Below are 26,722 nucleotides of genomic sequence, written 5' to 3'. Positions count from 1 at the left end.
ATTGTACTTGTACATACTTATTCTATTTTATTTCATTAATTTGTTTTGTTGACTGTCTTCCCCTCCTTCTGGATTGTGAACCCGTAGGCTCACAGTCTAGAACAGTCTAGTCCCCTCCCCACAGCACCTGTATATATGTATATACGTTTGTACGTATTTATTACTCTATTTTACTTGCACATATTTATTCTATTTATTTTATTTCATTAATATGTTTTGTTGTCTGTCCCCCACTTCTAGACTGTGAACCCGCGGGCTCACAGTCTAGAACAGTCTAGTCCCCTCCCCACAGCACCTGTATATGTGTATATATGTTTGTACATATTTATTACTCTATTGTAGCTGCACAAATTTATTCTATTTATTTTATTTCATTAATATGTTTTGTTTTGTTGTCTGTCTCCCCACTTCTAGACTGTGAACCTGCGGGCTCACAGTCTAGAACAGTCTAGTCCCCTCCCCATAGCACCTGTATATATGTACATATATTTGTGCGTATTTATTACTCTATTTTACTTGCACATATTTATTCTATTTATTTTATTTCGTTAATATGTTTTGTTTTGTTGTCTGTCTCCCCCTTCTAGACTGTGAACCCACGGGCTCACAGTCTAGAACAGTCTAGTCCTCGCCCCACAGCCCCTGTATATATGTTTGTACATATTTATTACTCTATTGTACTTGTACATATTTATTCTATTTATTTTATTTCGTTAATGTGTTTTGTTTTGTTGTCCATCTCCTCCCTTCTAGACTGTGAACCCATGGGCTCACAGTCTAGAACAGTCTAGTCCCCTCCCCACAGCACCTGTATATATGTTTATATGTTTGTACGTATTTATTACTCTATTTTACTTGTACATATTTATTCCATTTATTTTATATCCTTAATATGTTTCGTTTTGTTGTCTGTCTCCCCCTTCTAGACTGTGAGCCCGCTGTTGGGTAGGGACTGTCTCTATATGTTGCCAACTTGGACTTCCCAAGCGCTTAGTACAGTGCTCTGCACACAGTAAGCACTCAATAAATGCGATTGAACGAATGAATGAGTGAATGAGCCCCGATCCTGCCGGCGGTCTGCACCTCCCCTTGCTGGCCATCCCCACCCCGGAAGGACCCTCAGATGCCCCTGCAGGCTGTCCGACGAGGGGGGACAATCAATCAATCAATCAATCAATCAATCATATTTATTGAGCGCTTACTGTGTGCAGAGCACTGTAGTAAGCGCTTGGGAAGTACAAGTTGGCCAACATATAGAGACGGTCCCTACCCAACAGTGGGTTCGCAGTCTAAAAGGGGGAGACAGAGAACAAAACCAAACGTACTAACAAAATAAAATAAACAGAATAGATATGGACAAGTAAATAAACCCACCAACCCAGGGTCACTTCCTGGGTGTCTTCTTGTTGGAAACCCCCCACATTGGGGTTGGCAGGGAGGGGGGCAGTAAGGAAGAGGCAGCACTGGAGTCCATTTGGGGTTCAAGGAGAAATCGAGCCACAGGGGGAATTCCCAACAGACCGGCCTAGGCAGGACAGGTCAGATGTGGCAAAACTCTTGGGTGGGGAAGGAGGAAGTGGCGTCGGTGGGAAGGGTATGGCCCCTGCTCATTCATCATCACTTCACCCTTCTCCTACCCCAGGCTGTCATTCAAGGACAAGTGCAACCTTTCCCTGGCTCTTCTCTCTCTTCCCCCCCAATCCCAGCCCCCTCCAGGGGTGCAGGAGTAGGATATGGTAAAAGAAACTGAAGGATGGACAGTCTCCCAGCTACAGACTTTAATGAGATCTTTTATTTTTTTTTAAGAAGGAAAGAGAGAGGGAAAAACAACCCGTGTCTCAGCTTTCCCGCAGATGCAGACTGGATCGATCTGGCCAGCTTTGTGCCTGGCGAAGTAATACCTCTGTCCCACTAGCTGCCTTGAAGCAATCCGGCCCGCTTTCCACCCACTGCAACCTGGCTGGGCTCCATTACCCCTCCCGCCAACCCTCCACCTCTCCATGTCCACGTCGATGAGTCACTCAATCTGTGGTATTCATTCCTTCATTCCTTCAATCATATTTATTGAGCGCTTACTGTGTGCAGAGCACTGGACTAAGCACTTGGTAAAAGGCGGCAACATATAGAGACCGTCCCTACCCAACAACGGGCTCACAGTCTAGAAGGGGGAGACAGACAACAAAACAAAACACGTAGACGGGTGTCAAGATTGTCGGAACAGATAGAATTATAGCTCTATGCACGTCATTAACAAAATAAATAGAATAGTAAATATGTATAAGTAAAATAAATAGAGTAATAAATCTGTACAAATATATACAAGTGCTGTGGGGAGGGGAAGAGGAGAGGAAAAAGGGGGCTCAGTCTGGGAAGGCCTCCTGGAGGAGGTGAGCCCTTGAGTGCTTACTTGTGTACAGAGTACTGTACTAAGCGCTTGGGAAAATACAGTCAACTTGGTAGACCCTATCCCTGCCCATGAGGAGCTTACAGTCTATAGGGAGAGAAGCAGTGTAGTCTGCCGGGCAGAACACGGGCCCGGGCGTCAGAGGACCTGGGTTCTAATCCCGGCTCCGCCACTTGTCAGCTGTGTGACCTCGAGCAAGTCAATTCTCTTTGCCTGTTATCTGTAAAATGGGGATTAAGACTGAATTCCAAGTAGGACGTGGACTGTGTCCAACTTGATTAGCTTGTATCTATTCCAGCGCTTAGTACGATGCCTGGTACATAGTAAGCGCTTAACAAATACCATTATGATGAAATAAAAAACAGATATTAAAATAAATTACAGATAGTCTTCTGAGGAAGCTGGTTGCCTAATCTTTTCCTCATTCCCAAACTTCTAATCAGCTCCCTACCCCGAACCACCCACATTAAGGTACCCTTAAAACAGGGCTCGTAGCCACAACTGCTGTCCTGGAGTTTGGCGATGAGAAGGGGCTCCTTTTCCCTCAGTATCTTCTCTTGAAGCCTTTCCTATCCAGCACACTGGTACATCCCCGTGCCACGCTGTTTCCTTCCAACCATGACTCCACCTTCATCTTTGCATAATTCCCCTCCCACCTTGGCATCCACTGAGGCCAAAGGTCTTGGGTCCACTCCCTTCCCTGGTCACCCAACCCTCTCTCCTCTTTAAAGATAAGCCAGTCGGCTCCCCTCCTTCTCTGCCCCCTTTTCCATCCTGACCTCTCCTTTGGTTTGCCAGGCTGTGATCTGTGACCTTCCCTGACCTTAGTGGAGGTAATGAATAACTCAGGCACATAGTTTCCCCCACCCACACCCCTTCCCATCAGGATGGGCTGGACTCTTCTGTTCAAGGTAAAGAAGAGGGTGAGAGCTGCCTGCTGGGAACAGGAAGCGTGGTTCTCTTGGTATGGGGAAGTCCAGAGAAGAAGGAGCAGGCAGTGTGAAGAGAGATGAGGGCTTGGGGAATTGTTGGGTCCGTTGAAGCTCTGCAGAGACTGCAAGGGAAGTGGGAGACTTAGCGATGCAAAGAAGAGAACAAGGGGTGCTTTTTTATCCTGCTCAGAAGAAAAGGAGAGGAGGGTTCGTTACGCCTCGAGTTGGTTGGGGACTGGGCGGAGAAAGAAGGTGGGTCTGGCAGGGAAGGTGGAAAAAAGACCACCTGACCCCAGTGCCCAGGGCAGGACCCAAACAGGATATGGCTGGGTCTTGCTTGGTTCGGGGAGCTGCAGGAAAACAGCAGCGGAGGACACCGCTCTGTTCTGGAGTAAGATGGATTAGGGAGAAGGGGTGCAAAGGCACGTTGCTGAATCCAACCAGCGGCAGCCTGGTGCTGCCAGTCGGAAAGGCTCCTTCTGTTTCCCGCTGAGGCCGGGGGGAGAGCCACCCAGCAACAAGGAAGCAGCTCACAACGGCGTGGATTAAAAAGGGGGAACACCCACAGAGTCAGAGGGTCACTGAGCACTAAGGCAAGGGGCAGTGCCTGCGCTGGAGTCGGAAATCGCTGGCTGGGTCTGAGGGACGCACACACAAACACACACACTACACTGCTATGCCTTTGCCTGAACAGGTACACACACACACACACACACACACACGTAAACAGCCAAGCATTTGGTTCATCGAGCTCTAGAGTAGAAGGGGGAGGGCGCGAGGGAGATGAGTGAGAGAAAGGAAGGTGAATCCACGATGACTCATCCTGGCAGCAGAAACCCAATATTTGCATTGCTCGGGCGACCGGCTTCATGACAGGCCGGGTTTGCAGGGGAAAGTGGAGCAGGTGCCCGGAGAGCAGGGAAGGGAAGGGAGGAGCAGAAGGAGATGGCGGGGTGGAGGACGAGGTGGGCCCGGCGGACCAAGGTAGGGATGGAGTCAGGGAACGCGTCGACCAACTCTGCTCTATTGGACTCTCCCAAGTGCTCTGCACACAGTAAGATCTCAATAGGTCATGGGTTCTAATCTCAGCTCTGCCACTTGTCTGCTATGTGACCTTGGGCAAATCACTTCATTTCTCTGGGCCTCAGTTACCTCCTCTGGAAAACGGGGAATTGAGATTGTGAGCCCCATACTGGGCAGGGACTGTGTCCAGCCCGATTTGCTTCTATCCACCCCAGTGCTTACAGTAATGCTGGCACATAGTTAAGTGCTTAACAAATACCATCATTATTATTATTATAAAAAATACCATTGATTGATTGATTCATGCTCTGGGCAACACACTGTGCAAAACAACCATCTGTACCAGGGACTCGATGGCTAACAACGTCGCTGTGTTCACTTAGTGTGCTTCAGTTAAGCTGTGGCAAAATCAATCAGTCCCCAGTCAATCAATCAGTCAAAAGTACTGAGCAACTACTGTGTGCCAAGCACTTTACTAAGAGCTTGAGAGAGCATTCATTCATTCATTCAATCATATTTATTGAATGCTTACTGTGTGCAGAGCACTGTACTAAGCATTTGGGAGAGACCAATCTAACAATAAAGTTCATTGTCGTATTTATTCATTGTCGTATTTATTGAGCGCTTACTGTGTGCAGAGCACTGTACTAAGCGCTTGGGAAGTACAAGTTGGCAACATATAGAGACGGTCCCTACCCAGCAGTGGGCTCACAGTCTAGAAGATGAAATGAGGACTTGGTCCCCAACCCAGAGACAAACAGCCCCAAGCCCCCCATTCTGGAAGTCTCCTCTTCAAATAGCAAACAGCTCAGCATGTCCCGTCCCGTCCCCGGTTGCGCCAGGAAAAAACCCCAGACACACACATACTTCCCCATTTATCCAGTCAGCTCTCAGCTCTACAAACTTGCGGTATTAGCACCTTGTTTCTTTGTTCACTGTAAATGAGTCTGGGACTTCTGTGCACGGGTCTTGATGAAGCTCCCCTTCATCCCCCACGTCCTTGTTGCTTCGTATTGACTCCTTAAAGACTACAGGCAACCGTCTTCCACAACCTGTCTCCACTTCTGGAGGCGGATGATCCTGGGCCTTCCTCTAGGACCAGAAAATCTTCAGAGGCTTCTCCGCCTTGCCGGGATGACTCCCTGATGATTCTCCACTCCTCATGGATTCGTGAGCCCCTCTCTGGGCTCTGGCCTGGTCCTTCCCAGATCAATCAACAGTATGTTTTGAGCGCTTTCTTGCGATAAAGTCAGATTCCCTGCCCACAACGAGGTGCTGACAGTCTAGAACAGACCCTGAAATACATAACTTAGGGAGAAATGATCGAGTATAATAATATAATAATAGTGGCATTAATTAAGCACTCACTATGCACTAGGTGCTGGGTTAAATGCACGATTATAAAATGAAACACTGTCCCCAAGCATCCAAGGGCTCGCAATCCCTCATTTCTATTTTACAGTTGAGAAAAGGAGGTCCAGAGAGGCTAAGTGATTTGCCCAAGGTCACTCAGCAGTCCAGTGGGATAACTAGGTTTCCAGACTCCCAGTCTCATTCACTTTCCATAGCTCCACTTCCTCCCCCCTTTCCTCCAAATGCTTCGGGAAGATCTAACTTATCTGCATCTTGTGTGAAGGGAGTGTGCGTTTTATATTGTCCTCTCCCGAATGCTTAGAACAGTGCTCTGCACACAGTAAATGTTCAATAAATACAATTGATTGATTGAATGAAAGCCCGGCCCCTTTGAAGGGACCCACCATTGGATGGTGCACAGCAAGTGGGAGAATCACCGAGGATCCAATTGGAAGGAAAAAGGATACTTTTAGCAACAGCAGCAGCAAACAGTGGAGCCTGGGGTTTGATGCCTGGATAGGTGGGTGACACACTCATTGAAGATTCACAATCAGTAGATTGGGTTCTTTCATCATCATCATCAATCGTATTTATTGAGCGCTTACTATGTGCAGAGCACTGTACTAAGCGCTTGGGAAGTACAAATTGGCAACATATAGAGACAGTCCCTACCCAACAGTGGGCTCACAGTCTTTCCAGAGGGGAATGATTGGAAACAATGGACAACGTGCAACCTTCGCCTCCCCTTCCAGCACTAAAGGTCCTTGTGATAATAATAATAATTATTGTATTGAGTGTTTACTATGTGCCAAGCCCTGTACTAAGCCCCGGGGTGGATACAAGCAAATCAGGTGGGACCCAGTCCATGGCCCACGAGGGGCTCACAGTCTCAATCCCCACTTTATAGATGAGGTAACTTGAGGCCCGGAGAAATAAAGTGGCAGAGCAGGATTAGAACCCGTGACATTCTGATTCCCAGGTCCACTGTGCCACGCTGCTCATAGCCAGCTCTGAGACACCTCCATCACCACCACGGTTCGGAGCCTATTTTGTCTATTTGTTGGTGTTCTTATGTCTCCTTATTCCTGATGTGTGTCTCTCTCTCTGCTCCATTCTCCCCTCGTGAGCCCTAGAAGGTACGAGGAACAGGTTTAATTCCCACCTGAGAATTTTCTCCCAGCACTTAGTACTGTGCTCTGCAGATAGTGCTTAATAAATACTACTACTACAATTAGAGAAGCAGCATCACGTAGCAGATTGAGCACGGACCTGGGTTCTAATCCTGGCTCAGCCACGTGTCGGGTGGGTGACCTTGGGCAAGTCACTTCACTTTTCTATGCCTCAATTACTTCATCCGGAGATTGAGACTGTGAGTGGCATGTGGGACAGGAACTGTGTCTAACAGGATTTGCTTGTATCCACTCCAGTGCTTAGTACAGTGCTTGGCACATTGTAACCACTTAACAAATACCACAGTTATTATTATTATTGTTATCATCATTGCTATTGCTACTACCCACCAGCTTATACCCGATTCTGGCTGGCAGGGACTCTCTAAGTAGAGAAGCAGCATGGCTCAGTGGAAAGAGCCCGGGCTTTGGAGTCAGAGATCATGGGTTCAAATTCTGGCTCTGCCAATTGTCAGCTGTGTGACCTTGGGCAAGTCACTTCACTTCTCTGTGCCTCAGTAACCTCATCTGTAAAATGGGGATTAAGACTGTGAGCCCCTTGCAGCACAACCTGATCACTTTGTAACCTCCCCAGCACTTAGAACAGTGCTTTGCACATAGTAAGCACTTAATAAATACCATTATTATTATTATTATTATTGGGCCCTCTTTTCTCCAAATCCTTCTAACTTCTGGGTCATCTATGCACTTGGGTCTGTATCCAACCTCAAGGCACTTGTGTACATGTCCTAAATTTATTTATGTTAATGTCTTTCCCCCCATCCCCTAGACTGTAAACTCCTTGTGGGCAGGGAACGTTTCTACCAACTCTTTTGTATTGTACTCTCCCAAGAACTTAGTAGAGAGCTTTGCACAATGTAAGCGTTTAATAAATATCATCGATTGATTGATTGATTGCTTGATCCTGATCCTCTCACCCTCAGGGCCGGGGAGATGCACTTGTCTCCTTGCACCCCACTGGAGGGAAGCAAATTCACTGGGCACTTGGAGCAGCCGTGCTGTCTCGATGGAAGATCCTGGGACTGGGAGTCGAAGGACCTGGGTTCTATTCTTTCCTCTGCCACTTGTCTGCTGTGTGACCTCAGGCAAGTCACTTACCTTCACCGGGCCTCAGTTTCCTCTTCTGCAAAATGGGGGTGCACCTGTTCTCCCTCCCTCTTAAACTGTGAGCCCCTATCGGGCAGGGATTGCATCTGACCTGATTATTTTGCATCCATCCCAGCACTCAGACCAGCGTTTGACACAGAGTAAGCCCTAGGCAAGTCAATAGCGGGCTTCTCTATGGAGGTTGTAGCCAGGGGCCAGTTAGTAAAACCGGGGCAACCGGGTTGTACTGACTGTGTGGTCCAGATGAGACTGAATGGAGAGCAAAAATCTCCAATTCCCCAAGATCACAGATCAGCCGGATTCACGGCTTTTCCTCCCCATGAGGCTGTTTGAACCCATGACCTGAAAGGGAAAATCCTCCAGCATCCTATCATTGTCAGTGAGCTCTGGAGCCAAGAGCTATATGTGAACCTGATGCATATAAGTAATTTTACTCTCTCTCTCTCTCTCTCTCTCTCTCTCTCTCTCTCTCTCTCTTTCTCTCTCTCTCTCTCTCTCTTTTTTTTTTCCAGGAGGCCTTCCCAGACTAAGCCCCCCTTTTCCTCAACTCCCCTTCCCCTCCCCATCACCCTGACTTGCTCCCTTTGCTCTACTCCCCCTCCCCTCCCCACCCCACAGCACTTGTGTATATATGTACATATCTATAATTTTATTTATATTAATGATGTGTATATATAATTCTATTTATTTATATTGATGCCTGTTTACTTGCTTTGATGTCTGTTTCCCCCCCCTTCTAGACTGTGAGCCCGTTGTGGGCAGGGATTGTCTCTCTTTGTTGCTGAATTGTACTTTCCAAGCGCTTAGTACAGTGCTCTGAACACAGTAAGCATTCAGTTAAATACGATTGCATGAATGAATGAGAATAGGGACAAACCTATTTGGCAAGTGAAGAAACTGAGGCCCAGAGAAGTACTTCCCAAGCGGTTGTACTTCCCAAGCGCTTAGTACAGTGCTCTGCACACAGTAAGTGCTCCGTAAATAGGATTGATTGATTGATTGATCCAAAGTCTTCTTCTGATGTTGTAAAATGAGCCAGGATTTGAGCTCAGAGGTTGAGGATCCCAGTTCCTTGATTTATTCTCTAGGCCATCCCGAGTTGCTCTTGTGCTGGAGGGGGAGGATCAGTATGGGCTAGTGGATACAACATGGGCCTGGAAATCAGAAGGATCTGAATTCTAATCCCGACTCCCCCCTCGTCTGCTGTGTGACCGTGGGCAAGTCACTTCACTTCTCTTGTGCCTCAGTTCCCTCTTTTGTAAAACGGGGATTAAGACTGTGAGCCCCATGTGGGACAGGGATTGTGTCCAATCTGATAAACTTGAATCTACTCCAGCACCTAGAACAGGCCTGGCACATAGTAAGCACTTAAGAAATACCATTTAAAAAGGAAAAAAACCTGAAGGGGATACCGTCATTTGCAACACACTCCCACACACAGATGTCTGTAAACCTGAAGCAGGTACTGTAATTTGCAACCCACACACAACCCCCAATTCCTGCAGCTCTGTTTCGGGGTCTTCAGGGGAGGAAACCCTAGGGCCCAGATATCGACCTGCTCCTGCAGAAAGTGAAGGGTGAGCAGAAATCGGGCCAACAGATCCTCGCGAGGCGCAGGGACTGTATCCTACCTAATTATCTTGCATCAGTACAGTGCTTGGCACACAGTAAGCGCTGAACAAATTCCCTCCGTTATTATTACAATAAGCCTCACTTTCCCACCCCGTTGCTAAATTTCCTTCTCCAACCCCTCCCATACTGAGATGGTCCAGAGAAAAGAATGTCAAATCGGCTTTCCCCTTGACCCCCTTTCCTGTATTGTTCTCCAAGAGCATGACCAGGGAGACACTTAGTAACCACAGTGCAAGCTAGCCCCTGGCTGTCTGCAGAAAACAAAAGATTCCCCGGGGGAAGTTAAACTAGAAACAATGAAGGATTCTTGTGCTGGCCTGCAGAGGTTTAGGAGATAGCTAGCTGGCTGCTCCCATTGTACTCCAGCTGGGGTCTATCACCCATTTGCTGATGCCTCCATCACCTAGTTCAATCTAGGGGTTGAACACCGAGCAGTTCCAAATCACCCCAGGAAATAAAGCTCACCCCTAAATGACCCCTGCCCGGGTCACAAGGCCACAGGGAGGATGGCCTTGTAATTTGAGGGCATCTCCCTTTTTTCATTCATTCCTTCCTTCAATTCAGTTGTATTTATTGAGCATTGATCACAATTAATAATAATTATTGTTATGGTACTTGTTAAGCATTTACTATGTACCAAGCACTGGGATAGATGCAGATTAATCAGGGATACAGATTAGTCAGGTTGAACACAGTCCCTGTCCCACATTAAGCTCAAACTCATAATCCTCATTTTTTACAGATGAGGTAACTGAGGTACAGAGATGTTAAGTGACTTGTCCAGGTAAACACAGCAGACAAGTGGTGGAGCCGGGATTAGAACTCATGCCTACTGCGTGCAGAGCACTGTACTAAGCACTTGGGAGAGTACAGTCCAACCATAAACAGACACATCCCCTGCCCACAATGAGCTTACAGTTTAAAGTGGAGGAGACGGACATTAATCGAAATAAATAAAGGGCAGAAGTGGACATAAGTGTTGTGGGGCTGGGAGGAGGAGGTGAATGAAGGGAGCAAGTCAGGGCGACCCAGAAGGGAGTGGGAGAAGAGGAAAGGGGGTCTCAGTCAGGAAAGGCCTCTTGGAGGAGATGAGCCTTCAATTAGGCTTTGAAGGCAGGGAGAGGAATTGCCTGCCAGATTTGAGGAGTTACTTTTGGGTTGGTTTTGGTTTGATTTCCCTGTGGATCCGTGCATGGGACAGAACTCTGGGTGTCACCCAGGAACGTGGAAAGCAGTAGGAGGGGGTAGGAAGCAGCGCGATCTACTGGAAAGAGCCCGGGCCTGGGTGTCAGAAGACCTACATTGTAATCCTGGCTCTGCCACTTAGCTGTTGTGTGATGTTGGCAAGTCACTTCACTTCTCTGGGCCTCAGTTGCATCATCAGTAAAATGAGCCCACTTTTAGACTGTGAGCCCACTGTTGGGTAGGGACTGTCTCTATGTGTTGCCAATTTGTACTTCCCAAGCGCTTAGTACAGTGCTCTGCACATAGTAAGCGCTCAATAAATACGATTGATTGATTGATTGATTGATTAAGAGTGTGAGCCCCACGTGGGACAGGACTGTGTCCAACCTGATTAGTTTGTAAGCACCCCAGAGCTTAGTACAGTGCCTGGCACAAAGTCAGTATTTAACATATACAGTCTGGGAGGCCTTCCCAGACTGAGCCCCTTCCTTCCTCTCCTCCTTGTCCCCCTCTCCATTCCCCCCATCTTACCTCCTTCCCTTCCCCACAACACCTGTATATATGTATATATGTTTGTACATATTTATTACTCTATTTATTTTACTTATACATATCTATTCTATTTATTTTATTTTGTTAGTATGTTTGGTTTTGTTCTCTGTCTCCCCCTTTTAGACTGTGAGCCCACTGTTGGGTAGGGACTGTCTCTATATGTTGCCAATTTGTACTTCCCAAGCACTTAGTACAGTGCTCTGCACATAGTAAGCGCTCAATAAATACAATTGATGATGATGATGATATACAGCAATTATTATTATTAATATTGATAATAATGAAAGAGGTGGGTCCCCACCTTGGGCTCTGACAGTTGGGGTACCCCCAAAACCGTTGAGGGTCAGTGGTAGAGGCTGGGGGAGAAATCAAACCCAAGCGCTTGACATTTGCTTCCTCTTCCTTAGCTTTGGCTGCTTTAATATAATGATGATAATAATAATAATACTTAAATTTATGTCTCCGCAGTTCTAGCATCCTCCTGTAAGTCTTGGGTCAGTTGGACAGGAGCAACTTAGTAAGTCACTTTTTTTTCCCCTCAAGATGGCAAGGATTATTTCCCTAGGGGTTCTATTCCTTTTTAATCCAATCATCCAGTAAGAGGCACTGAAAGGTGTGGAACAAATACTGTTACCATCATCCTCATCTCTCATCACCCCACCACGCCCTAAGTGCCGAAGGGAAAAAAGAGAAGATGATCTCGAATCGGTCTGGAGGTATATCTTTAAATGATATATTATGAATTATTTATTTACAGTAATGTCTGCCTCCCACTCTAGACCGTAAGGTCATTGTGGGCAGGGAGCATGTCTGCCCATTCTGGTATATTGTACTCTCCCAAGTGCTTACCATAGTGCTCTGCAGTCTAGCAGGCATTCAATAATACCATTGATTGATTGACTGATGTTACCGCTCAGATTTTCAGGGATTGTATTTAGCAGAGGATTCAGCTTTGGGGAAGCTGTGTGGCCTAATGGATAGACCACAAGCCTGGGAGTCAGGGGCCCTGGGTTCTAATCCCAGCTCTGCCACTTGTCTGTTGTGTGATCTTGGGCAAGTCACTTAACTTCTCTGTGCCTCAGTTTCCTCACCTATAAAATGGGGCTTCAACACCTTTCCTTCTTCCTACTTAGACTGTGAGTCCCATATTGGACAGGGGCTATTGCCAACCCGATTATTTTGTATCTATTCCCGGAGATGGCACATAGTAAATGCTTAACAAGTGTAATGATGATGATGATGATGTTGATTAATAATAATGATAGAGATTTTACACCTTGGCACTTGCATACTTTCTCTGTTCATAATTAGGACTTCTGTGCTAAGAAAGACCTGAGTCCTTTTTCCCCACTTTGTCAGCTAACTCTGCCTCACTCCCCCTCTCAAAAATAGTATTAGTACTGACTAAGCAGTCCTATTGGCCACACATTTGGGGCTGATAGAAGAAAACAAGATCAGATGCACCATGGCATAAAGGCTAGATCCTGGGCCCGAGAGTCACGAGGTCATGGGTTCTAGTCCCAGCTCTGCTGTGTGACCTTGGGCAAGTCATTTTATTTCTCTCTTCCTCCCTTCAAGGCCCTACTGAGAGCTCACCTCCTCCAGGAGGCCTTCCCAGATTGAGCCCCCTCCTTCCTCTCCCCCTCGTCCCCCTCTCCATCTCCCCCGTCTTACCTCCTTCCCTTCCCCACAGCACCTGTATATATGTATATATGTTTGTATATACAAACTGGGGAGGGGAGGGGAGATTACAAGGTGATCAGGTTGTCCCATGGGGGCTCACAGTCTTAATCCCCATTTTACAGATGAGGTAACTGAGGCCCAGAGAAGTTAAGGGACTTGCCCAAAGTCACACAGCCGACAAGTGGTGGAGCCGGGATTTGAACCCATGACCTCTGGCTCCAAAGCTCGGGCTCTTTCCACTGAGCTACGCTGCTTCTCTATGTACTTAAATGCTGTGGAGCTGGGGATGGGGTGATCATCAAGTGTTTAGGGGTACCAATCCATGTGTATAGGTGAAGCAGAGGGGAGGTAGGAGAAATGAGGGATTTGTCAAGGAAGGCTTCTTGGAGGAGATGCGATTTTAGGAGGGTTTTCAAGGTAGGGAGAGCAGTGAACTGTTGGATATGGAGGGAGAAGGATTTCCAGGACAGAGGGAGGATGTGGGTGAGGGGGTGGCTTATACACTGTAAGCTCCTCGTGGGCGGAGATTGTGACTATCAACTCTGTTCTTTCTTTCAGTCATTCAATTCATTCAGTGGTATTTATTGAGCATTTACTGTGGGAAAAGCACTGAACTAAGCGCTTGGGAAGTACAGTATAACAATAAGCAGTCACAGTCCTTGCCCTTCTTCAGGAGAATGGAAAGCCTGAGAAGAAAACGATGGAGAAATGCAAAGCACAGGTACCCACTTAAATAATAATTATGGTATTTGTTCAGTGTGTCTATGTGCCAAACACTGTTCTAAGCTCCGGGGTAGATACAAGTTAATCAGATTGGACACAGTCCCTGTCCCATGCGGGGCTCAAGGTCTCAATCCCCATTTTACAGATAGGTCACTGAGCCGCAGAGAAATGAAGTGATGTGCCCAAGGTCACAGAGCAAACAAGTGGTGGAGGCAGGATTAGAATCCAGATCCCTCTGACTCCCAGGCTCTGGCTGTATCATCATCAATCGTATTTATTGAACGCTTACTATGTGCAGAGCACTGTACTAAGCGCTTGGGAAGTACAAATTGGCAACATATAGAGACAGTCCCTACCCAACAGTGGGCTCACAGTCTAAAAGGGGGAGACAGAGAACAAAACCAAACATACTAACAAAATAAAATAAATAGAATAGATATGTACAAGCCACTAAGTGTATCCACTAAGCCAGGCTGCTTCTCTATCAGGCTGCCATCTAAGGCAGCTTGACTTTGTTTTGTTTTTTTTGGGGGGGGGGGGGGTTTAATGGTATTTGTTAAGTGCTTACTACGTGCCAGGCACTGTACTAAGCTCCGGGATAGACACAAGCTAGTCAGGTTGGATACAGTCCATGTCCCATATGGATGTTGTGGGCAGGGAACATGTCTACCAAATCTGTTGTATTCCCCCAAGTGCTTAGTACAATGCTCTGCACAGAGTAATTGCTCCATAAATATGATTGACGGGGGCCTCCAGTCTTCATCCCCATTTTACATACAACATAACAGGCACAGAGAAGTTAAGTGACTTGCTTGGGGTCACACAGCAGACAAGTTGTAGAACCTGTGTTCAAGAAGATGGTGTTCAACCTGATTAGCTTGTATCTTCCCCAGTGCTTAGTACAGTGCCTGTTACCTAGTAATCACTTAACAAATACCATAAAAAACTGAATTAGAACCGAGGTCCTCTAATTCCCGGGCCCATGCTCTTTTCACTATCAATCAATCAATCACATTTATTGAGCGCTTACTGTGTGCAGAGCACTGTACTAAGCGCTTGGGAAGTACAAGTTGGCAACATATAGAGACAGTCCCTACCCAACAGTGGGCTTGATGGATTCACTAGGCCAGGTCAACTAACTTCTGGGTCAGTAAAGATGTCTGGATCCCTGTGACTGGAGGCGGTATGGTCACCCAACCCATATCTGTTGGCAGGGAAGGAGACGACTGATATAATCTCCTAAAATCGCTTGTCTGCTGCGTGACCTTGGACAAGTCACTTCACTTCTCTGGGCCTCAGTTTCTTCCTCTGTAAAATGAAGGATAAATGCCTATTTTCCCTTTCCCCCTGATCATGAGCCCGTGTGGGACTGGGGCTGTGTCTGATGCTGAACCAGAAAGCACTTTACAAATACCGGGGCAATTATTGTTATTATTCAAAATGGCACCAAGTGATCAAGGGAGGGAGGCGCAACTCCAAACTGGAGCTAGCCTGCTTGGACTATAAAAGGACAGACTAGGCCTGGAGTCCTAGCCCTTCTCAGGTAATAAAGAAAAGCAGTAAACCCTGCTAAGGGTTCCAAGCCTTGGGGCTAGAAATTCTAATTTGACCTTTGCTCCAGAAATTCTCTTCCTGGAAACAAGTTATACAATGCCCCTTCCCCTCCCCGCTCCCTCTCCCAACCCACCAACCTTTGTTAAGCTCTTACTATGGGCCAAGCATTGTACAAGTGCTGGGGTAGATACAGATAATCAGGCTGGACATGGTCCCTGTCCTCCATGGACTTCACAGTCTAAATCTCCTAATTCCACCCTCCGCCTTGCCACACTGCTGTTGTTTTTTATGTCCCAAAGTGTTTTGCTTTCAGGGGTCTAAAGACCCTTGTCACACATGGTGGGAAGGGTAGGGAGGTGACAAAGACGCATGATGGGAGGGGGACAGGGAAGGGGACTTTAGTGGCCCGGGTGGCCAGAAGAAGAAGGAGAGCACGGGGCCTGAGGACTAGAAAATCATTCAATCAATCAATTGTATTTATTGAGTGCTTACTGTGTGCAGGGCACTGTACTAAGCGCTTGGGAAGTACAAGTTGGCAACATATAGAGACAGTCCCTACTCAACAGTGGGCTCACAGTCTAAAAGGCCTCTCAGTCTGTCCAGCTGTCTGTCTGTCTGTCTTTCTGCATCTTTTGGGGTCAACTCAGCTGTGTTTGTCCTTGCCTGACTGGAATTTTTCCGTGATTTCCACCTTACCATTCTCCTGCCCTTCATTTGCCCTTATTCCAGCTCCCTCCCACCCCGCCAAAATACGTGAACTGAAATACCTGTTCTCCCTCCCTCATAGATTGTGAGCAACATGGCCTAATGGATAGAGCCTGAATCTGAGAGTCAGAAGGACCTGAGTTCTAACTCCGGCTCTACCACATGTCTGCTATATGACCTTGGGCAAGTTACTTCTCTTCTCTGTGCCTCAGATTCCTCATCTGTAAAATGGGGATTAAGGCTGTGAGCCCCATGTGGGACAAGGACTGTGCCAACATGATCATCTTGTATCTACCTCAGTGCTTAGTATAGTGTAGTAAGAGCTTAACAAATACCATTAAAAAGAAGAAAAGGAGCAGCAGGATTTCAGGTTTCTTGTGGCTCAGGCTAGGTGACTTTGGGGAGGTCCATAATAGAAGCTCTGGCATCTGTTAAGGATTGCTGGGGATAATACAATATCATCACTTTGACAATCCCCCCTCTCCCCGTCCCACAGAACTTATAATAATAATAATAATCATTACAATATTTCTTATGTACTTACTATATGCCAGGCACTGTACCAAGCTCTGGGATGGATAAAAGCAAATCAGGTTGGACACAGTCCCTGTTCCATGTGGGGCTCACAGTCTCAATCACCATTTTACAGATGAGGGAACTAAAGCCAAGAGAAGTTAAGTGACTTGCCCAGGATCACACAGCAGACATATGTTCATGTACACGTCCATCTGTAATTTATTTTACTGTCTAGTCTTTTATATCACTGTGGGCAGTGAATGTGTCTCCCACCTCTGTTATATCATACTTTCCCATGCAGTTAGTACAGTGCTCTGCACACAGTGAGTGCTCAATAAATACCATTGATTTGAGGGTTAATCAGACACTCTCCCATCCCACATGAGCTCACAATATAAGGGAGGAAGAGAACTTCCATTCTTTCATTCATTAATTCAATTGTATTTATTGAACGCTTACTGTGTGCAGAACACTGTACTAAGCGGTTGGGAGAGTATAATACGACAGTAATCAGACACATGCCCTGCCCACAGTGAGCTTACAGTCTAGAGGGGGGGATATACAGGCCCATCAATTTTACAGCCGAGGAAACTGAGGCCCAGAGAAGTGAAGTGACCAGTCCAAGGTCACACAGCAAGCAAGTGGTAGAGCCGGGGGTTAGAAAACAGGTCCTCTGACTCCCGGGTCTGGGCTCTTTTCACTAGGCCACGTTGCTTCTCTGCAGGTTGAGCATAAAGTTGGCGAGCCACAGGGTCTATTCCTGTTTACAAATAATAATAATAATTGTGTTTATTAAACGCTTACTATGTGCAAAGCACTGTTCTAAGCGCTGGGGTGGTTACAAGGTGATCAAGTTGTCCCACAGGGGGCTCACAGTCTTCACCCCCATTTTACAGATGAGGTAACTGAGGCCCAGAGAAGTTAAGGGACTTGCCCAAAGTCACACAGCTGACAATTGGCGGAGCCGGGATTAGAACCCATGACCTCCGACTCCAAAGCCCGTGCTCTTTCCACTGAGCCATGCTGCTTCTCAAATGTCCCCTCCATCCTGTACTGTCCCCCGCCCTGTGAAGCAATGCCCCCCCGCCAAAAAAGGGGGGAAGGGGCCACTGCAAAGTGACTGCAAGGGTGGCTTCGTAACGTGTGGCAGTTGGAGACAGACTTAAAATGAGAGGCGAGTTGGGGACACGTTGTCTCTTATAAAACCTCCATTACACTGCAATCCGCCTGAGACACACAGACCTAATGTATTGACTTTGGCACCCCATCCACCTTGTCAAGCCAATAAAGTTAACTGAAGTTGAAAACTGAATTGATAATCCAACTCCGTCCTCTTCGCTTCTTAATTCACTCGGCCGCAGGTTTGGGACGCTCAAATGTCACGCGATAGCTCCTCAGGCCCAGCGATCGTTCTGATTTGTCAAGGGGGTGCCGGGAGTAGGGGAGGGTCTCCCTGGATGTTCCCCGCCACCAGGCCCGAGGAGCAGGCTTGTAGACCGAGGGGAGCGGGAAAGAGATTATTCAGAATGGCTCAGCCATCCTGGCTGCCATCCACCGGGACATTACTTTTGTTTAAGAGAAATGCAGTTTTTATTTACCCTGCAAAGAGCAGCCAACAGGGTTGGGTACACAGATGTGGGTATGCCTTGCTGATCCAGTTGTGCCGAAAAATGTCTCCAGCTCCAGCGGAAGCTATGGGAGTGAATCCTCCCTCACAGCGGCCCACAGGGCCAGTTTCCCAACCGCCCCCAGCCCGGGACTCCAAACAGTGGGGAAGCTTCCCAGTATAATAATAACAATAATAATGATGGCATTTGTTAAGCGCTTTCTATGTGCAAAGCACTGTTCTAAGCGCTGGGGAGGATAAAGGTGATCAGGTTGTCCCACGTGGGGCTCACAGTCTTAATCCCCATTTTACAGATGAGGTAACTGAAGCCCAGAGAGGTTAAGTGACTTGCCCAGTCACACAGCTGACAATTGGCGGAGCCGGAATTTGAACCCATGACCTCTGACTCCAAAGCCCCTGCTCTTTCCACTGAGCCACGCTGCTTCTCTAAGTATGCGAGGGATGGCACTGTACTAAACTCTTAGGAGAGTTCAGTAGAACAATAGAACAGACATATTCCCTGCCCACAAGGAGCTAACAGTCTAGAGGGAGAGACAGGCATATTTATTACTCTATTTATTTTACTTGTACATATTTACTATTCTATTTATTTTGTTAATGATGTGCATCTAGCTTTAATTCTATTTGTTCTGATGACTTGACACCTGTCCACATGTTTTGTTTTGTTGTCTGTCTCCCCCTTCTAGACTGTGAGCCTGTTGCTGCCAACTTGTACTTCCCAAGCGCTTAGTACAGTGCTCTGCACACAGTAAGCGCTCAATAAATATGATTGAATGAATGAATGAAGTAATATAAATAAATAAATGATGTATATGGACATAAGTGCTGTGGGGTTGATGGGGGGAGATGAATAAAGGGAACGAGTCAGGGCGACGCAGAAGGGAGTGGGAGAAACGGAAAAGAGGGCTTAGTCAGGGAAGATCTCTAGGACGAGACTTGTCTTCAACAAGGGAGAGTGGTGATCTGTCAGATGTAAAGAGGGAGGATATTTCAGGCCAGAGGCAGGGCGTAGGCATAGAAGTCGGTGGTGAGATCGACGAAATCAAGATAGGTTGGCGTTAGAGGAGCGAAATGTGCGGATTGGGTTGGAATGGGAGAGCAGCGAGGTGAGGTAGGAGGGGACAAGGTGAGTGAGTGCCTTAAAGCCGATGAGGAGGGTGCAGAGCATTGTGAAGTGCCCATGCAAGCTTCTTACACGAAGAACCAATTGACGCCTGAAGCGACCCCAGGGTGATGTCCACGCTGGACTGTGACACCATGATCTAGTGGGTAGCTTGTAAACTTGTTGTGGGCCGGGAATGTGTCTGTTTATTGTTATATTGCACTCTCCCCAGTCTTTAGTACAGTGCTTTGCGTACAGAAAGTGCTCAGTAAATACAATTGACTGACTTATTGACGGGAGGTCTTCACAGCTGCTGCAGTCTCCACCTCCCATGTTGTCCAGCTATTTTTCAGGATTCTCACTAGGCCTGTTCAGCTCACAGAATGCGCCAAGTTGTTCCTTTTTTTAACGGTATTTGTCAAGCACTTAGTATGTGCCAGACGCTGTATGAAGCGCTGGGGTAGATACAAGCTAAGCAGGTTGGACGCAGTCCGTGTCCCTCCTGGGGCTCACAGCCTTAATCCCCATTTTACAGATGAGGGAACTGAGGCCCAGAAAATCAATCAATCAATCAATCGTATTTATTGAGCGCTTACTGTGTGCAGAGCACTGTACTAAGCGCTTGGGAAGTACAAGTTGGCAACATATAGAGACAGTCCCTACCCCACAGTGGGCTCACAGTCTAAAAGGGGGAGACAGAGGACAAAACCAAACATACTAACAAAATAAAATAAATAGAATAGATATGTATAGAATAGATATAGAAAAGGGAAGTGACTCACCCAAGATGACATAGCAGACAAATGGCAGAGTCAGAATTAGAACCCAAGTCCTTTTCTTGGTCAGAAACTTTCACCCCCGCAGGAGTATTAGGAGTCATACTATTTATTGAGCACCTGCTGAGTGCAACACACTGTACGAAGCGCTTGGAGAAAGTACAAAATAGAAAAGTGACCCATTCCCTACCCACAAGGAGATTATGCTATACTGGGGGAGACAGACATCCCCCTGAAGCCTGGCTTAGTAAAAAGACCCCGGGTTTAGGAGTCAGAGGACCTGGATTCTAATCTCCACTCTGCCCCTTGTATGCTGACTGACCTTGACCAAGTCATTTTACTTCTCTAGTCCTCAGTTTCCTTATCTTTAAAATGGAGACACAGTACCTGTTTTTCCTCCCAGTTAAAACTGTGAGCCCCATGCAGGACAAAGACTGTGTCTCACCTGATCATCTTGTATCCAGTCCAGTTCTTAGTACAGTGCTTGGCACATAGCAAATGCTTAACAAGTAGCACAATAATTAATAGCTGGGATCAGAACCCAGGGATCTTGATTCCCAGAGCTGTGTTCTTTCCACTGGATCAGCGGCAGGAACCCATAAGCACCAGGGGATTTGAGGAAAACCACACAAGATCTTGGACCCAATCTGGGCACTAGCCCTATTGCTGGGAAACCAATGGGCACCTAACAGAGGTTATTTACTCAGCGATTATCCTAATCAGATCTGAAGTGCTGTTCAATCCTTCCCTTCCTTCAGTTTAGCTGTCTGATTTTCACTTTAGAGCCAGGAGATTATGTGCAGTTGGGTCTCCGAGATAAAAGTATCTGCTTCCTTTTTTTATCTCCTGTACCTGAGATGCATTTCACTTTCTGGATTGGGGAACGTGTCTGTTATATTGTTCTCTCCCAAGTGCTTAGTAAAGTGCCCTGCACAGAGTAAGCGCTTAAGAAATGCAGTTGATTGCTTGGCGTCTCAGTAGGGATGCCGTTCAGTAGTTAGTGGTCTGGAGGAGAGAAGCAGTGTGGCTCAGTGAAAAGAGCATGGGCTTTGGAGTCAGAGGTCATGGGTTCAAATCCTAGCTCCACCACTGGTCAGCTGTGTGACTTTGGGCAAGTCACTTAACTACTCTGTGCCTCAGTTACCTCATCTGTAAAATGGGGATTAAGACTGTGAGCCCCCTGTGGGACAACCTGATCACCTTGTAACCTCCCCAGCGCTTAGAACGTGCTTTGCACAAAGTAAGCGCTTAATAAATGGCATTATTATTATTATTATTATTATTATTATTATTATTATTATTATAAAGCACCGGTCCGGGAGTCAGAAGGACCTGGGTTCTAATCCCCACTCTGCCACTTGTCTGCTGTGTGACCCTGGGCAAGTCACTTCTCTGGGTCTCAGTTCCCTCATCTGTAAAATGGGGGTTAAGACTGTGAGCCTTATGTGGGTCTCCTGATTAGCTTGTATCTACTCCAGTGTTTTCCCCTCTCAGGGTCGCACCTGGAGAGTTTCCAGTCCTCTACCAGTCTCGGCTACGGGAGGGAGAGTCAAGCAGAGGCATATCCATTCCATTCCTAGCTTGGGCAGTGGCTAGTGAGAGGAAGGCAAACTGCTACAAGTCATAACTCACCTGTGCTGGGCATCAGCAGCATGGGAGAGAGTCGAGGGGGGAGACTCAGATTTACTACATGGAAGGAGGCAGTGGTAAACCACTTGCGGATTTTTAACAAAAAAACTCTATGGACACACTACCAGAACGATTGCAGATGGAGAGCGGGGCAGTCTGGGAGAGACGTGTCCATGGTGTTGCTATGGGTCGGAAATGACTCAACGGTATGGGACAAGACCCCAGTGTTTAGAACAGTGCCTGGCACATAGCAAGCACTGAACAAATACCATTTTTTTTAAAGGAGTCTTTGAAGAGCCTGGCATTGAGGGGTCATCATGTCAGGAAATCTTCTGAGAAGCAGAGGAAGTAGGCGTGATATCCCTGCCCTCGAGGAGCTTACAACTACCATACTGCCAAGCATTGTACTAAGCACATGGGAGAGTATAATCGAGCTAGTGAGCATAATCCCTGCTCTAGAGAAGCTTTAAGCATATAAAGAATAAGGTATTTCCTTTCTGGTTTTATGATGGACCTTCCGGAAAAGGTTTTCAGGGAAATGGGCATAGTGTTGCCAACTTTTCTGGGACATTAAAGACCATCAGAATGTATGCCAGATCCATGAGATTTTGAGAGGAAAGATGCCCTGGAAATAGCCAAGAATATTCAGAACCCAGAGTGTACTAAGCACTTGGGAGAATACAATAGAACAATAAGCAAACCCCTTCCGTTCATCCATTTTACAGGTGAGGAAATCGAGCATTGCAAAAGTGAAATACCAAACACATCACAAATACCACAAAAAACCAAGAAATGTCAAACGACTTGCCCAAGGTCACATAGCGGACAAATGGCACACAGACAGGATTAGAACCGGGGTCTGCTGACTTCAGTCCTGTGCTCTTTCCACTGGGGCCTCGTGCTTTCCTCCCCAGTGCACTCGGACGATTAACACTTCTTTAACCGGATCTGCCTCGGACAATACAAGTGGAGCGTTGAAAAGGTCTCTTCCCAGCCAATTCCCTCCGAGATAGCTCCCCAGTTCCTGTTTCCTGGGACATTCCTGGACACTAGTCAGAGGAGGGCCGGGGTTTGTTTGTTTTTCAGAAGACTGCTCTTGATGAGTGACAGGCACAGAACTCCTTAGCTGCAAGTCAATCCTCTGGAGACAGCTGGTATTTCAGTCAGCCTGTTTCACTGTTGCTTTGTCCCCTTCTTTCTGCCAGTAGACTATGGCGTCAATAACAGATCATCTGGTTATGGAGGAAGAGCCAATAAAACTACAAAATGAACATTTTCCTTCTAATGATCTAAAGGTACTTGGCAGATTTCATTTGAGAGACAGTACTGTCCAGGTATTCTTCAGGCAACTGAGTCACACATAACTCATGAGGCAGAGGGACTCCTTGTGCTCTAGGGGGAAGGGATTAATTAATTAATTAACTGGTAGACTGAATTGAATGGGGGCAGAGAGATCCAGTGGCTCTTCCAAGGACACCCCAAGGACATCCCATAAGGCTCTGGAAAAGCAACCCAGAAGTCTATGCTCCCTGTTCCTTCGTCAAACCCATGGTAAGGGCTTAACAAATACCACAATTATTATTACAATTGATGATGATAATGATGAAAGGGAAAGGATTAATCATTTCTCCTCCTTTGTCAGGAATATAACCTTGGCCTGCTTTCTCAGGTCCACCAATAGCCATATTTTTTGTTTTTGTTGTTGGAAGTACCAGAGCTGAGGTGGTTTGGGAGTCCAGAACAAATTTATTATTGTAGATCTGGGCTTGGCTAATCTGCAGACCATCCTCAGTCTCCCTGTGAAACTATAATAATAATAACAGTGGTATTTGTTAAACGCTTACTCTATGCCAAGCACTGTACTAAATGCTGGGGTGGTTTACAACATCATCAGGTCCCATGTGGAACTCACAGTCTAAATAGGAGGCGGAACAGGCACAGAATCACCATTTTTGCAGATGACAGAACTGAAGCACAGAGAAAGGATTTTTTATGCATTTATTAGGCACTAACTATGTGCCAGGCACTTTATTAAGTGCTGGGGTAGAGACAAGGAAAGTGATTTGCCCAAGGTCACATAGCACGCAAGTGGCAGAGGTAGAATTAGAACCCAGGTCCTCTGATTCCCAGCCCTGGGCTCTTTCCACTAGGCCACCAAATTGAGGGAGGAAAACCAGACACACCTCTGGTCTCACCCCCCACCCCCTCTTTTAAATAAGACTCATTAAGTGTTTACTATGTGTCAGGCACTGTACTAAACACTGAGGTTAATGCAAGCTAAATCAGGTTGGACGCAGTCCATGTCCCACGTGGGGATCACAGTCTTAATCCCCATTTTACAGATGAGGGAACTATGGTCCAGAGAATTGAAGTGACTTGCCCGAGCTCACACAGAAGGCAAGTAGAGGAGCCTGGACTCAAAGCCTTGATTCCCAAATCTAAGGTTAGTGCATTTTCCACAAGACCACACTGCTTCTTTAGGTAGAAGCAGACTATCTTCTCTGAGCAAACCTGGAAAACTTCCACAGTTCTGCAGTGAGGGAACTCTGTGTGGTGAGAGAAGGGGGCTTTCCACCCGGGTGTTCCTCATCTCCCTTTTCCTGTTGGCTGATTTCCCCCAGCCAGGTGCAGACAGGAAAGCTGCCTCCTCCCATCGGCCCTTTTCAAACTCATATGGACGTCTGTGGGGAAGAAAAAAAATTCTTTGATCCTCACTTTCCCTTTTCCCACCTAAAGTTGTTAGGGCTTCTATCCAAGGACAGCAACTGATTGTGGAGCAACGCATTCCCTTTTTTCAGGTGTGTGCGTATGCGATGTTTCCTTTTTAGTTGGGTTTCAGAGCCCTGTAAAGATTGATCTTTAGCCTGGGCTTTGGTCAGAGGCTTGTGGGTCTGTTTATAATGGTTTCTGCATTTAATGAGTGACTCCCACAAGATTTGCCTCTGTTGGATAAATAATGGGCTATGGCACAATTGTTTTCTGGGCCAGTGTCAGCTGGAGGAGGGCAGGAGGCGATGCCACTGTTTCTTGGGAGTGGAGGCATTCTCTGGCAGGGGCACGATGGGCAGAAATCAAATAGAACAGGACAGCCTGGGAGACAGGTCATAATGGATGCCTGGGATCTCAGGTAATAATAATAATTATGATATGTTGTTAAGCGCTCACTATGTTCCAGGCACTGTACTAAGCACTGGGGGTAGATACAAGTTAATCAGGTTGGAACTGTTCCTGTCCGATATGGGGCTCACACTCTTAGTCTCCATTTTAGAGATGAGGAAAGTGAGGCACGGAGAAGTGAAATGACTTGCCCAGGGTCACACGTTAATAATAATAATTCTGGTACTTAAGCACTCACTAAGTACCAGGCGCTGTACGAAGTGCTGGGGTGGATACCAGCAGATTTGGTTGGACACAGTCCCTGTCCCCTGTGGGGCTCACAGTCTTCATCCCCATTTTACAGATGAGGTAACTGAGGCCCAGAGAAGTGAAGTGGCTTGCCCAAGGTCACACAGCAGACAAGTGGCAGAGCCGCGATTAGAACCCATGACCTTGGGACTCTCAGGTCTGTGCTCTATCTACTAGGTTAGACTGCTTCTCTAGTCAAGTGAGGGAGCAGGGATTAGAATGCAGGTCCTTTGGACACCCAGGTCTATATTCTTTCCACTGGACCACACTACTTGTACATATCTATTCTATTTATTTTATTTTGTTAGTATGTTTGGTTTTGTCTCCCCCTTTTAGACTGTGAGCCCACTGTTGGGTAGGGACTGTCTCTATGTGTTGCCAATTTGTACTTCCCAAGCGCTTAGTACAGTGCTCTGCACACAGTAAGCTCTCAATAAATACGATTGATGATGATGGGGAAAGGTTCATCTCTCCCTCTTCATTAAATAACACTAATAATACATGTGGTATTTGTTAAGTGCTTACTATGTGCCAAGCACTAGAATAGATACAAGTTCATTGGGTCCCACATGGGGCTCACAGTCTAAGAAGGCGGGAGAACAGGTATTGAACCCCCACTGACAGATGAGGAAGGGAACTGGGGCCCAGTGAAGTGACTTGTCCAAGGTGTCACACAACAGGCAAGTGGCAGAACCGGGATTAGAACCCAGGTCCTCTGGCTATCCGGCCTGGGCGCTTTCCACTAGGCTACACTGCTTCTCTGAGGACCCCATTCTTCCAGCATCAATCACGGCTTCAAGGAATGGTCAGTCCATGCAAACTGACCATTTTGGAGCAGCATGGCTCAGTGGAAAGAGTGCGGGCTTTGGAGTCAGAGGTCATGGGTTCGAATCCCGACTCCCCCACATGTCTGCTGGGTGACCTTGGGCAAGTCACTTAACTTCTCTGAGCCTCAGTTCCCTCATCTGTAAAACGGGGATTAAGACTGTGAGCCCCACATGGGACAACTTGATCACCTTGTAACCCTCCAGTGCTTAGAATAGTGCTCTGCACATAGTAAGCTCTTAACAAATGTCATTATTATCATTATTAAACTGGGGGAAGGGGACAACAAATTTGGGGGCACAGGGAAGAGAGGTTAAAGCGGATAGAGCACGGGCTTGGGAGTCAGAAGGTCATGGGTTCTAATTCCGACTATGCCACCTGTCTGCTGTATGTGACCTTGGGAAGTCACTTCACTTCTCTGGACCTCAGCTCCTTCATCTTAAAAAAAAAATGGGGATCAAGACTGTGAACCCCATGTGGGACAGGGACTGTATCCAAACCAGTTTGCTTTTATCCACTCCAGCGCTTAGAACAGTGCCTGGCACGGAGCAGAGCGCTTAACAGACACCCTAATAATTATTATTGTTATTAATGATGATGTTTTTAACCCTTCCCCTTTGCATCGGGGATGGGAAACGAGGTATTCCAGGTGGAGCGTTTCCAAACCGTGTAGCCCCAGAGGGAGAGAAGTGAGGGAGGAGTGGAGGGATACGCAGGCCTGGACCCTGGGGAGAATTCGAACTCTGAACCCTAGTTGAAACAGCCTCTAGCTGCCGTCTTGGTCCAAGAGGCTCTGCCT

General features: G+C 46.9%; 1 non-coding gene across 1 annotated transcript; it reads left to right on the top strand.

The window, feature by feature from the left end:
• Nucleotides 1–21,548: 21,548 nt before the first annotated feature.
• LOC119938953 lies at nucleotides 21,549–21,686 on the top strand. The gene has a single exon (XR_005454635.1). It is a non-coding gene; the product is annotated as a small nucleolar RNA SNORA7 (small nucleolar RNA).
• The last annotated feature ends 5,036 nt before the right edge of the window (nucleotides 21,687–26,722 follow it).

Source organism: Tachyglossus aculeatus, chromosome 16 (genome assembly GCF_015852505.1).
Source record: "Tachyglossus aculeatus isolate mTacAcu1 chromosome 16, mTacAcu1.pri, whole genome shotgun sequence".
Lineage (NCBI taxonomy): Eukaryota > Metazoa > Chordata > Mammalia > Monotremata > Tachyglossidae > Tachyglossus > Tachyglossus aculeatus.
The sequence above is the reverse complement of the archived record's forward strand: the minus strand, read 5'-3'. Positions and strand labels throughout refer to the sequence as shown.